Here is a 13,871-nt window from a genome sequence, read left to right on the forward strand (position 1 = left end):
CAGCCTCCCGAATAGCTGGCACTACAGGTGTGCACCAGCAGGCCCAGCTGATTTTTGTGTTTTTAGTAGAGACGGGGTTTTCCCATGTTGGCCGGGCTGGTCTCGAACTCCTGACCTCAAATGATCCACCTGTCTTGGCCACCCAAAGTGCTGGGCTTACAGGCGTGAGCCACCGTGCCTGCCCCATTTGTGTGGTTTTATGATGCTAGATTTGTGTTAAGTCGTTAGAAACAACAGAAAATAGATCTTCTCTTTGAGCCTGGGTTTTCTCAGCTATAAAATGGAGATGGTGGTTGGTATTCATCTTGCTGACTGGCAGCGACTGAATGAAATAAGCAGGAAGGGGTTTTGTAAACCGTTCTCTTCAACACAAGGCTGTAAATTGTTCTGTAGCTGAACAATCTGCTCCTTAGCAGGGCCCATCTCTCAGCCTGGAGAGAGGCAAAAGGAAAGGAAAGTTTAGCCAACTGCCCGGCACGGACCAGGATTCCAGGTGCATCCACGAAGAACGGTGAAGGAGCCGGCGTGGTTGTGGGCACCTGCAGCTCCAACTATTTGAGAGGCTGAGTGGGAGGATCGAGGCCAGCCTGGGAAACATAGTGAGAGCCTCTCTCTCTTTTTTTTTCTGGGATGCAGTCTCCCTCTGTCACAGGCTGGAGTGCAGTGGTGTGAGCTGGACTCACTGTAACCGCTACTGCCCGGGTTCAAGCGATTCTCCTGCCTCTGCCTCCCAAGTAGCTGGGACTACAGGCACCTGCCACCATGCCCAGCTAATTTTTTTGTATTTTTGGTAGAGATGGGGTTTCACCATGCTGGTCTCGAACTCATGACCTGGTGATCTGCCCGCCTTGGCCTCCCAAAGTGCTGGGATTACAGGTGTGAGCCACCGTGCCCAGTGAGATCCTCTCTTTAAAAGAAAAAAAAAAGATGTGGTGAAGGGCCCTGATTCCTAGAGGCTAGTCCAAAGCATGTCTCTCTCTTCTGGGACCGTGCTCACAAACCTCAGGGAAGGCAGAAGCCTGGTCAGAGGGGTGAGAAACTTGCTGCTGGCTGCTCTTCAGTCTTAGTGCTGAAAACCCACATGTCGACCTGCTGGCTGAGGTGAGGTGAGGCGAGGCCTGGGAGCGAGGATGCAGAGCCTTCATGTAGGCGCTTCTCACAGCCCTTCTGTCTCTTCTTGTTTCAGTTCAGTTCAGCAAGCCTGGCCCTGCTACGCGTGACGGTGACACAGAAGCCAAGAGGGACACGGAGACCAGGGAGTACAGGCGATGGCAGGGTGAGCCACGGCGCTAATTACAGGCCATCACCTGCATCCCTCGGCTTGTCCTCCCTGCGTGTCTTCAAAGCCAGCCATGGTGGGGTGTGGGGGCTCATGTCTGCAATCCCAGCACTCTGGGAAGGTGAGGTTGGGGGATCGCCTGAGCCCAGGAGTTTGAGGCCAGCCTGGGAAACATAGCAAGACCGCATCTCTACTAAAAATAAAAAATTAACCAGGTATCTTGACACACACCTGTAGTCCCACCTACTCAGGAGGCTGAGGCTGGAGGATCAGTTGAATCTGGGAGATGGAGGTCGCAGTAAGCTGTGATTATGCCACTGCACTCCAGATTGGGCAGCGGAGCACATGGGAGGCCCCCTTCTCCTGCACCAGGGCACGCCCCTGCTGCTTTCTCATCAGCTAGGAGTCCCCTCAGGTCCCCCAGTCTCTTGAGGGTTTCTGTGTCCCAGCACCCCACTTTTTCACCCTTTCCCTCCCTCCCTGCCTGCCTGCTCTGTCCTGGCTGAGGCTGAGTGTGGAAGAGGCTGGCCACTGAATCCATGTGGAGTGTGGAGGGGAGTCCTCTGAGCCAAAAGCGCAGAGCAGCAGTGTCGGGGGCTCTGTGTTGTGGAGCCTCCTGCCCAGGAGAGAGCAGCCTCCAGAGTGGGAACTCAGGCCAGGTGTGGGGGCTTACACCTGTAATCCCAGCACTTTGGGAGGCTGAGGCGTGTGGATCACCTGAAGTCGGGAGTTCGAGACCAGCCTGATCAACATGGTGAAACTCCATCTCTACTAAAAACACAAAAATTAGCTGAGCGTGGTGGCACATGCATGTAATCCCAGCTACTTCTACTTTGGAGGCTAAGGCAAGAGAATCGCTTGAACCCGGGAGGTGGAGGTTGCAGTGAGCTGAGATCACACCACTGCACTGCAGCCTGGGTGACAGAGTGAGACACTGTCTCAAAAAAAAAAAGCAAAAAAGAGTGGGCACCCCATCCTTCTACGGCAGGGGGGCCAGTAAGTCCTGGTCTCAGCTCCTTCCTAGCTCCTGTGAGAGGGCCACGGCCTCAGGTGGTTGACAAGGAAAGTGGTCAGGGTGCCGTGGCCTGCCCCCGGCGCTGCATGGACAGTCCCACCTCTACTTTGGGAAGCACCCCACAGACCCTCTCCCCTAAAACACACACATCAGCCAAGTTCAAAGGGCCCTTTAAAGCAATCTAACCCAAATTCCTTGTAATGCACTTGGGGAAACTGAGGCCCAGGCGGAGGGATCCTTTCCTCACACGGACAGTTGCTATGATGTCAGTGATGAGGCCTCAGATTTTTTTCTCTCTAAAACTCACCTACTATGCACCCAGCAAGCTGCACCAAAAGAAGGTCGAGTCCCAAACCGGCGCCGACCCCACCTGTCGTCTGTATCAGCCTGCAGCATTGGGGCTGGGCCTTCCTGTTTACTCTCAGCCAGAGGGGCTTATCCAGAGGTGACCATTCTCCCAAGATTAAATAAAAACAGCCACACTTCCAGATATTCACTCACTTATTTATTATTTATACCACACCTACTTCCAAAAGAGCATTTGAGGTGGCTCACAGCAAAAGCTGCACATACGACAGAACTGTCAAAAGCAAATAAGCGTCCAGGCGGCCAGAACCTTTCATGGCTTCAGACTATGGGAGGAATTTTGTTTTTTAAGGACCAAAGATGTCTTTGACTTCAGGCGCTTGAGAGGGTCAGGTCTTGAGTGTGGACATTTAAAGGTGCCTGGTCAGGTCGAGTGATGGAAACTGGAGCATCTTATAAAGCGCAGGGCAGGGCCTGATGCGGTGGCTTACGCCACGGAGAGGCCGAGGCGGGATGATCACTTGAGTCCAAGAGTTTGAGACAAGCCTGGGCAAGAAAGTGAGACCCTGTCTCCACAAAAAGATCATAATAATTAAACAATAAATAAGGCTGGGCGCGGTGGCTCACGCCTGTAATCCCAGCACTTTGGGAGGCCAAGGTGGACAGATCACCAGGTCAGGAGTTCGAGACCAGCCTGACCAAGATGGTGCAACCCCGTCTCTACTAAAAATACAAAAATTAGCTACTCATGGTGGTGGGTGTCTGTAATCCCAACTGCGGGAGTCTGAGGCAGAGAATTGCTTGAACCTGGGAGGCAGAGGTTGCAGTGAGCTGAGATTGCGCCATTGCACTCCAGCCTGGGCGACAGAGCGAGACTCTCTCAAAAATAACATAAAATATAATAAAGGTGCTTGGGCCACATGAGGAAAGGTGGTGAGGATAAAGTTGCCAGCCCTGAACCGCTGAGAGGAAGCCGGAGCCACTGACAAGACTGTTCACCCACGAACCCCTCATCTCTGCTTGGCCCCTCACTAGGCGCTCCTTGCTGTGCTGGAGGCAGCCGCCCTCCTGCATGAAAATCCCGCAGAAAATCAGCAGCTGTTGGGGAAATCCTGACAAAGCTCGAGACCCCCCCCAAAAAGAATGCACCACACGTAGCGCTCGGGAGCATCTAGCCAGATCTTCCAGATGAGGAAACTGAGGCCTGAGGAGGGGTAGGACCCCATCAGGCTGCACAGCTACCTGGAGGCAGAGCAGGACTGGACCCCCATTATTCTGACCCTCGAACCAGCAGTCAGCCCCACCCCCATCAGTTCCTCCCATGACCACACGTGGTTCAAACAGAACAAAGGAGAGAACGCAGCCCCACATTTCCCCATAGGCTGAGACGAGACAGACGAACAGTGTTTGAAGCACATGAGCACAGGCTGTTCCCCAGGGCGAGGAAGTTCAAGGTAAAATTCCTGAAGCCCTTAGTGGTTATTTTAAACACTGTTTCCGAGTTCCTAAGAAACTAAGCTTCTATTTAAAAAAAAAGTACAAACAAGCTTTGAAGCCGTTTGAAGATAAAAGGTATTTTCCGGACCTGGGTTGGTGAGGGGAGGCTGACAGTGTTTTGAAACAAACGTGGGAGGGCTCATCGTGGCCTGAACAGATTCTGATAGTAGATCACAGCCACACTTGTCACCGCCCGGCCGACAGCACTCTCCATTCTCAGAGTCTTGCACAACTGCCCACACTACGCAGTCCTGATGTGCAGACATGCCGGGATGTGCCAATACCCACAACCCGAGAGCCAGATGGCCTGGGTTCAAATCCCGGCTCGCTCACTCACCAGCCTTGGTGGGTCTCCTGACCTCTCCGTGCTCTGCTCTTCTCATCTGTAGATAGAATAACCTTAGTCACCTGCTCGTAGGGCTGAGCTGATGATTAAATGGGTTGGTGTAAGGGTTTGGAGCGGTGGCTGTACTTTCTTGGTGTTAGCTACCATTATTCATTCCATGAATCTCGATGGGGAGACACATCCCAGCCGTACCCAGCCTGACTGGTCCTCCTTAGTCACTGACCACTTACCGATGAGTAGATGGCTTGCTACGAAGTGTGGGAGCCCTAACTGCTGACTGGGAGAGGGAGGCTGAATCCGAGGCCCCACCCCAGACCTACTGAGGCAGAATCTGCATTTTGTTTTTTGACATGGACTTTTGCTCTTGTTGCCCAGGCTGGAGGGCAGTGGCGTGATCTTGCCTCCCCAGTTCAAGTGATTCTCCTGCCTCAGCCTCCCGACTAGCTGGGACTACAGGCATGTGCCACCAAGCTCGGCTAATTTTGTGTTTTTAGTAGAGATGGGGTTTCTCCATGTTGGTCAGGCTGCTCTTGAACTCCCAACCTTGGGTGATCCACCCACCTCCACCTCCCAAAGTCCTGGGATTACAGGTGTGAGCCAGTGCGCCCGGCCAGAATCTGCATTTTAACAAGATTCCAGGGGGGCTCAGGCAAATACTGAAGACGGAGGAGCACTGGACGAGGCTGCTGAAATGAGCACTGGACGTGTCTCCAAGCAGAGGGGCTTTGGCCCCTTGGCAGCCAGGACCCCAGTGGCCCTCCCCCGCTGGAGAGAGCGAGCCACCCTGACTCCTGCCTCCCACGGGACTCGATGTCTGGATGTCACTTCCATGGCCCTATCTTCGGTGTACATCTGACGGGTGGGGGGACGTGGGAGACCATGGTCTTGCCTTAAGTTTACCTGGAATAGGGCGTTGGTGGTGCGTCTTCCGTGGAGCTCAAGTTTTGCTCTTGGGTGATTGTCTAGAAATCCCTGTGGCATGTAGAGCTGAAGACAGTTTTCCCAAAAGCCATCCGAGGCGAGCTCACCCTGCCGCAGAGATGGCCACGACTAATCTTCAGAACAGGTTCTGAGAAGTTGGGATTATCTAAAAACCCTCAGCAAAGCACAGGGCGAGCCATTCATTCATTCATTCTCTCCAGTAACTTGTTTTTATTTTTAGAGATGTGGGCTTGCTACATTGCCCAGGCTGGTCTCAAACTCCTGGACTCAAGCAATCCTCCTGCCTCGGCCTCCTGAGTAGCTGGGATTATAGGGGTGCACCATCCCACTGAGCTCAGTACCTTTTTTTTGAGGTAGGGTATGAGGATAATTCTTCAGATCCTACTTAGGTCACCTGGCAGAAAGATAAATGAAGATCTAAAGTGAAGAGACATGTGAATCCTGAGAATGGCGTTGCAATACATTTTCCTGATACAGCAAATTCTTCCCTTGGCTTAGAGGGCAATGCTCGTGTGGCTTCGGGACTGGAAGAATGGCAGCATTTCAGCAGTGGCTCAGAGGAAGAAGTTATAATCCCAGCCATGACTCTGCAATCAGCTTCCTGTCATGAAATTCCCTGCAGAAGCCCCAGTCATTTGCCACGTGGGTTTTGGGAAATTGGGGTGTTCCCCTCTCGATCTCCGGTCTGGCTCCCTGTCACCTGCCATCCTGGGAGATGCAGTCTGGATGTTCCTTCTCCCTTGCACAGGTCCTGCCCTTGTTCTGACCTGGCACTTGCCTGGGCTGGGAGCTAAGGGGGCAGTCGGGGTGGAAGAGGACAAGGGAGGGCCTTCACCTCTGGACCTCCTTTGGTCCCTGAGGAAGTCCCATGCCAACCTACAGCCTGGGGGATCCCGTGTGGCCCCACTTCTGGGTTCTGCTGACTCCTGCCCAGCTCTCTAGCCCGTGACTGTGAGAGGGGGACAAGGTGGGCACGGCGCCTGCCTCCATCCCTGGGACCCACGCCCCGCCCCTGTGTGGTGCTAGGAGGACACGGTCTGGGGTCTGTGTCCTTCAGGGCGGAGCTGCTTGGCCAAATCTGCCTACAGCCAGTCTGAGGTCCAGACTTTCCCTCAGTGTTTTGCAAAGAAAGCAAACTTCCTGACCCTAAGCTCTACTGACACAAACAAATCTCAAAATGTCTTACAATGAAATGGACTTGGACATTATGCTTTCAGAATAAAACACACACAAGATTCAATAAAAATGAGCATACTTAGCCGGGCACGGTGGCTCACTCCTGTAATCCCAGCGCTTTGGGAGGCCAGGGTGGGCTGATAACCTGAGGTCCAGAGTTCAAGACCAGCCTGGCCAACACGAAGAAACCCCGTCTCTACTGAAAACACAAAATTAGCCAGGCGTGGTGGCGCATGCCTGTGATCCCAGCTACTCGGGAGGCTGAGGCAGGAGAATTGCTTGAAACTGGGAGTTGGTTTTTGCACTCCAGCCTGAGCAACAAGAGCAAAACTGTGTCTCAAAAAAAGAACGGACATAATTACAGTGTGAACAGGGCTGTCTCTGCTCATTCTGTGAAGGTTTTAAAATTTTATTTCATTTTATTTTGAGGTAGAGTCTCGGCGCTCTCCTCTTCCTCTCCTTCTGCCTCTGCCAAAAAATAAAAATAAAAATAAATTTTTTTTAAAAAAAGGAAGAGATGGAGTCTCACTCTGTGGCCCAGGCTGGAGCATAGTGCTATGATCTTGGCAGCCTCCTGGGTTCAAGCGATTCTCTTGCCTCAGCCTCCCGAGTAGCTGGGATTACAGGTACACACCACCACATCCAGCTAATTTTTGGATTTTTAGTAGAGACGGGGTTTCACCTTGTCAGCCAGGATGGTCTCGAACTCCTGACCTCAGGTCACCTGCCTTGGCCTCCCGAAGTGCGAGGATTACAGGCGTGAGCCACTGCACCCGGCCCATGAAGGTTTTCTGCTCCAGCCTCCATAGGCACCTCTTTCCATCCAGCCCAGCCACCAAGCACTGGGTGTTTTATGAAAAGACTCCTGGTTCTACAGTCCCAGGGGGAAGGGCATCGGGTTCAGTCCTTCAGTGGTGAAGGGTCCCTGGAGCCCTGGGCGTTTCACGCGGCCTGGCCCCGTTTGATGGACTCCAGCCTCCTTCTGATCATTCTTGTTATTCAGTACCTTGCTTTTTATTTTTGTATTTTGTATCTTACTTGACATTCATAAATGTAATTACGATAAAATAGACAATTCAGCCAGGCACAGTGGCTCACGCCTGTAATCCCAGCACGTGGGGCGGCTGAGGCGGGTGGATCATGATGTCAGGAGTTTGAGGCCAGCCTGGTCAACACGGTGAGACCCCGCCTCTACTAAAAATACAGAAATTAGCCAGGAGTGGTGGCCAGCGCCTATAATCCCAGCTACTCAGGAGGCTCAGGCAGAAGAATTGCTTGAACCCGGGAGGTGGAGGTTGCAGTGACCCGAGCAGCCTGGGTGACAGGGCAAGACTCTGCCTCAAAAAAAAATAGACAATTTACAAATGAACCAACAATTTGGGACAATTTATCTCATGAGCTAAACCTATTCAGAGTGAGAGTTTGTGGTTTCCATGTACCTGAGTTAGGGCCGAGTACGTTTCATAAGTTGGTTTCTTCTATTAACAGATGTAAATTGTCCCAGCATGATGGCTCATGCCTGTACTCTCAGCACTTCGTGAGGCTGAGGTGGGAGGGCCAGCCTGGTGACATAGCAAGGCCTCATCTCTGCTAAAACCCAAAGAAAGAAACAAACAAATTAGCTGGGCGTTGCACCTGTAGTCCCAGCTACTTGAGAGGCTGGGATGGGAGGATCATTTGAGCCCTGGAGGTCAAGGCTACAGTGAGCAGTGATCATGCCACTGCACTCCAGCCTGGGTGATAGAAAGAGAGCCTGTCTCTACAAAATTAATTAGAAAAATTAAAATGTACGCTGCCTATCCATCCACCTCTGACTACCTTTGCTGAGGGGAGAGGAACGAATCTTAGTTGAGATGGTTTCCCCTCCCCAGGGTCCACCCCCAGAATCCCAGACACCCTGAGGCTGAGCCCTGCTGGGTTCCTGTGGGAGACTCAGTGCGTAGGTGTTTGGAGTAAACAGCTCCTGCCTCAGGGCCAAAGTGGGAGGAACAGGAGAAACAGACCGAGTTCTTCTGTTCACAGCCAAGGCCCCTTCACCTCTGTCACGTGGTCTGGAACAATGCTGTTGAGGTCACAGAGGACTCACGAAGCTGAATTGATTCCCACTCTGCTCTGACACGGTTATTTATTTAGAGCACAACCATTCACCATTGGTTGAGCTCTTGCCCCGTGCCAGGCCCTGGGCGAGGTGTTCTAGACACACTGTCATTCATAGCTCTGAGCCCTTATGGGGGAGGAGCTATTGTGATGCACACGTGTAACACCATAAGACGGGCTGGGAGAGGCAGGAACTCAGCCACACTAGCTCCACATGCTTTGTCTGTCTTGGGGGTAGTATATATAACATATAGCCATGGTTTAAAGAATTAGAACACATTTTGTATGCAAATAATTTTTGATTATGTATCTTAAAATATGTCTATAGCTTGTTTTTTGCTTTCTTTATGAATGTTCTAATAAATATCAATTCTTAATTTTAATAGGATAGAATTTATCAGTAGTTTTCTTGTATGGTTGGCACATTTTAGGTCTGATTTTGAAAATCAATTCCAGCCAGGCATGGTGGCTCACACCTGTAATCCCAGCACTTTGCGAGGTAGGAGGATAGCTTGCGCTCAGGAGTTTGAGATCAGCCTGGGAGACACAGCAAGACCTCGTCTCTACTCAAAAACGAAAACAGGGCTAGGTGCAGTGGCTCATGCCTGTAATCCCAGCACTTTGGGAGGCCAAGACTGGCAGATCACGAGCACAGGAGTTTGAGACCAGCCTCGCCAACATGGTGAAGCCCTGTCTCTACTAAAAATATGAAACTTAGCTTGGTGTGGTGGCAGGTGCCTGTAGTCCCAGCTACTCTGGAGGTTGAGGCAGGAGAATTGCTTGATCCCAGCAGGCAGAGGTTGCAGTGAGCCAAGTTCGCACCACTGCACTCCAGCCTGGCAACAGAGCGAGACTCCATCTCAAAAAGCAAACAAAAAAAACACAAAAAACTGGACTCACTGAGTCTCCTCTGGCTCAGGAGCTGCTCAACTTAAAAAAAAAAAGTGGGGGTGGGAAAGGAAAAATAATTTCCTATCTCAACATAATAAGATATGTTTCTGTGTAGTTTTTTTTCCCTAAGAGGTTTATAATCTGGCCTTTCCCATTCACATGTTTAAATCACCTAGCATTTTATTTTTATTTTTGAGGTGATATAGGGAAGATGCTTGTTCTTTCTACTCTACTAAGGTATGGACGATGTTCCTACTCCCTAAACTCACCCAGGTAGTACACACACAAAGCTCACTTCCTTCAATTCAGTTGTATGAGGTTTTATTTAGCTGTTGTAGGACTGTGCAGAAGTGGGGTAGGTCCTTAAAAGAAAAAAAGAAAATTACGGATTGCTAAAGTTTGCATCGTTAATTAGGAATGTGCCCTTGAGGGGATGACCACCTATTTTCCAGCATCCTGATTTGCCATTTTCACACGTAAAGAGAGGTGTGTACAGGTTCCGTGGGCCTGTGGGGGTTCCCGTTCTCACTTCCTTTGTTATGAGTGTGGCCGGCACTGGTGGGCCTCGGGGGTGAGTCTCTGGTTTCTGTTCACATTCAATTGTGTTGCTTTTCTTTCTCTGCAGACATATGCTATGGCCCAGAAATTTTTCTAAAGATCCTACAATGACCCTCTACTTTTTCACAAGTAGAGAGAGGCGTTTCAGAACAAGTACGGTCCTGTGTGACTAGATGCTTCTACAACCAGTGTGTACATGGCCCAAATCAACTAGGCCACGTGTGGGTCCTGGCAAACATCTGGCTTCCCGTGAGCCTCACCACAGCCACTCCAGAAAAGCGCTCCCAGCTCATTGCTCTCCTGTGCAAATTTGTAGAGGCAACTAACTTGGGAAGCTCTTTCTCATCCAATATGAAAAATTTCTTTTATTTTTAAGTTGCTATTGTGTACATTTAAGCAGAGGCTTTTGTTTTTATTTTTTTAACCTATAAACACATACAGAGGCTTCTGAAAGGCCTTAGCGGCTCATGGGGAGCCATGCTCTTAATACAACAAAAATGGAACTTAAAAATACATACATATAATTGTTATATGTAAAAAATAGAAAAGGGAACAAAAATTAGCTGGGTGTGGTGGCGGGCACCTGTAATCCCAGCTACTCAGGAGGCTGAGGCAGGAGAATCACTTGAACCTGGGAGGTGGAGGTTGCAGTGAGCTGAGATCAAGTCATCGCACTCCAGCTTGGAACAAGAGAGAGACTGCATCTCAAAAAATAAAATAAAATAAAACAAAATATTAGCCGGGCGCGGTGGCTCACGCCTGTAATCCCAGCACTTTGGGAGGCCGAGGCAGGCGGATCATGAGGTCAAGAGATCAAGACCATCCTGGTCAACATGGTGAAACCCCGTCTCTACTAAAAATACAAAAAATTAGCTGGGCATGGTGGCACGCACCTGTAATCCCAGCTACTCAGGAGGCTGAGGCAGGAGAATTGCCTGAACCCAGGAGGCGGAGGTTTCGGTGAGCCGAGATCGTGCCATTGCACTCCAGCCTAGGAAACAGAATGAGACTCCAGCTCAGTTTAAAAAAAAAAAATTATTTGGCTCACTCCTGTAATCCCACCACTTTGGGAGGCAGAGGAGGGAGGACTGCTTGAGGCCAGGAGTTCAAGACCAGCCTGGGCAACGTGGTGTGGAATAGGAGTTGATTTTATAGGTTTGGGGTAGGCAGTGGAAAATTACAGAAGTCACAGTTCAAGGGGATTTTGCAAGCCTGGGGGGTGTTGTGGGTGGAGGGAAGGGTCACGGGACGCATGGTCACAAGGGTAGGGTCATCTGTTACAAACAGGCATAATTATAAGGCTGGGCGTTGTCAGTGGCAGGTTGTGGGGAGGGTGTGGTAAGTTACATAGTTACAGGGGTGGGGGTCTTGAAAAACCTACTGTCTGGGGGAAATTTTCGCAAGGCTGAGCAGGAACAGTGGTTGAAGGTTGCAGGGGGAGAGCAATCAGTTGAGGCAGGAACCAGTCATTTCTCTCTCTCTTTTTTTTTTTTTTTATAAATTTGCTTTATTATAAGTGTATGAAGATCTTAATGTCACTGGGCAAAATAGCCATTTATGAGAATAGTTCAAATTCACTCTTGCAACAAAATAAACCACATTCAATCAAGACACAGGAAAAACAAATTTAGGATTTAGGAATGCTATACTTGCTTCTCTTCAACCTTAGCAGCCAAAGTTGCAAAGTTCTCAAGATGCTACTGACACTATTGTCTTAAGCAACAGAATCCTGGGGAGCGTGGGGGTCTCTGATGCTTGGGCCTTCAAGTTCTTCTCAAGGTGTTTCATCTTCTCAGCTCGGGCTCGATGTTCTCGGTGAAACCATGCCAGGCACAGGAGCATGCTCTTCACCCGATTCTGTACACGGGGCCGTCCAAAAATGGTGATTTCTACTAGGTTCCCAGAGTCCACTATGTCCACTGTCAACAGGGCCTGGCTAGTCCACTCCATTTCTGGAATTATGGCTCGGTCTGGGCGCAGCTGCTCCAGGGAGTGGGCCGGGGTCTGTTTGCCCCAGTGGGACTCAGCAGCACCAGCGTCATCGACCATACTGGGACCAGCAGCCGCGGAGCGCGCTTGGGACGGTTTTCACATGACCTCCTCCAGACTCCGTTTCTCTTCTCTTTGTGGCCATTAGTTACTTCCGACTTTCTGGCTCCTGGAGACCATCAGGAGGTGTCCATGCAAGTCACCAGGGCTATAATGGCCAGGCTTGGACTTGGAGGCCAGAGAGAGAGAGAGAGAGAGAGAGAGGTGTGTGTGTGTGTGTGTGTGTGTGTGTGTGTGTATTTATATGTGTGTGTGCACGCACGCACGTGTGTCTGTATACACACACACACAAAAACATAAAAAGCAGGTGTGGTGGCATGCACCTATAGTCCCAGTGACTTGGGAGGTTGAGGTGGATCCAGCTCAAGGCTGTAGTGAGCTGTGATCATGCCACTGCACTCCAGCCTGGATGACAGCTCAAGACCATATCTCAAATAAAAAATTTAGGCTGGGCGTGGTGGCTCACACCTGTAATCTCAGCACTTTGGGAGGCCGAGGTGGGTGGATCACCAGAGGTCAGGTGTTCGAGACCAGCCTGACCAATATGGAGAAACCTCGTCTCTACTAAAAATACAAAATTAGCTAGGCATGGTGGCACATGCCTGTAATCCCACTTACTCTGGAGGCTGAGGCAGGAGAATCTCTTGAACCCGGGAGGCAGAGGTGTGGTGAGCCGAGATTGCGCCATTGCATTCCATCCTGGGCAATAAGAACAGAACTCTGCCTCAAAATAAAAACTTAAAAATTAGCTGGGTGTGATGGCTTATGCCCCTGTAGTCCCAGCTACTGAGGAGGCTTAGGTGGGAGGATCCCTTGCGCCCAGGAGTTCAAGGCTGTAGTGACCTGTGATCGTGCCACTGTACTCCAGCCTGGGCAACAAAGTGAGACTCTGTCTCTGAAAAGAAAACAAAAAACTCCTAAGGATACATTTACATTTTATGTGTATGCGATTACTGGCTGTGAGGAGACTACGGAAATTTAGAACAGTTACACCTGAGCCCTATCAGATTTACTGCTGCCCAGCCCTCTCCTCAACTGAACTACTACAGACGCATTTTTTTTCCAGTATCTGTCGCTAAATCAGTGACCTGAGAGTCGCTCGGGAGAGTGGATCTTGGCTCAGGTTGTGAATTTGCCTCCCAGCTCCATTAAGAAACTTGGCCAGACGCAGTGGCTCACGCCTGTAATCTCAGCACTCCGGGAAGTTGAGGTGGGCAGATCACCTGAGGTCAGGAGTTTGAGACCGGCCTGGTCAACATGGTGAAACCCCATCTCTACCAAAAATATAAAAAATTTGCTGGATATGGTGGCACGAGCCTGTAATCTCAGCTACTCAGGAGGCTGAGGCGGGAGAATTGCTTCAACCCGGGAGGCAGAGGTTGCAGTGAGCCGAGAGGGTACCACTGTACTCCAGCCTGGGTGACAGAGTAAGATTCTGTCTCAAAAAAAAAACACAAAAAATCTAAATATTGTTAACATTTAAAATCTTGATTAGCTTTGAAGATTTTTGCAGCTTTTCCTACCCAGAGTAAACAGTGGGTTTTCCCTTTTTGCTTAACATGAGACTTCAGAGGGAAAACAAAAAAACTCAATTTCGGTAAAAGTTCTTTCAGAATGAAGGAAGATCAGTGCCACCTACTTCTGAGAAGTCTGATTTTATTTGTTCCTCTTTCGTGGTTTGTGGAATGTTTTTTTAAGACAGAGTCTCACTCCGT

At 50.2% G+C, this 13,871-nt stretch overlaps 1 long non-coding RNA gene and 1 pseudogene across 4 annotated transcripts; both read right to left on the reverse strand.

The window, feature by feature from the left end:
• Window positions 1-2,796: 2,796 nt before the first annotated feature.
• On the reverse strand, window positions 2,797-8,780 carry LOC118148871 (uncharacterized). 4 transcript variants are annotated; one of them, XR_008477394.2, is made up of 6 exons: window positions 8,565-8,780; window positions 8,001-8,151; window positions 5,727-5,779; window positions 5,344-5,472; window positions 4,435-4,480; window positions 2,797-3,146 (listed from the first exon to the last, which is right to left on the reverse strand). It is a non-coding gene; the product is annotated as an uncharacterized LOC118148871 (long non-coding RNA). The 4 variants fall into 4 exon arrangements; XR_013528924.1 differs by having other exon boundaries at window positions 5,344-5,779; window positions 8,001-8,148; window positions 8,599-8,780; XR_013528923.1 differs by having other exon boundaries at window positions 5,344-5,779; window positions 8,599-8,780.
• A 2,808-nt stretch (window positions 8,781-11,588) lies between these two features.
• Window positions 11,589-12,287, reverse strand: LOC103788930 (oocyte-expressed protein homolog pseudogene; annotated as a pseudogene).
• Window positions 12,288-13,871: the final 1,584 nt, after the last annotated feature.

This window comes from Callithrix jacchus, chromosome 17 (genome assembly GCF_049354715.1).
Source record: "Callithrix jacchus isolate 240 chromosome 17, calJac240_pri, whole genome shotgun sequence".
NCBI classification, from domain to species: Eukaryota; Metazoa; Chordata; class Mammalia; order Primates; family Cebidae; genus Callithrix; species Callithrix jacchus.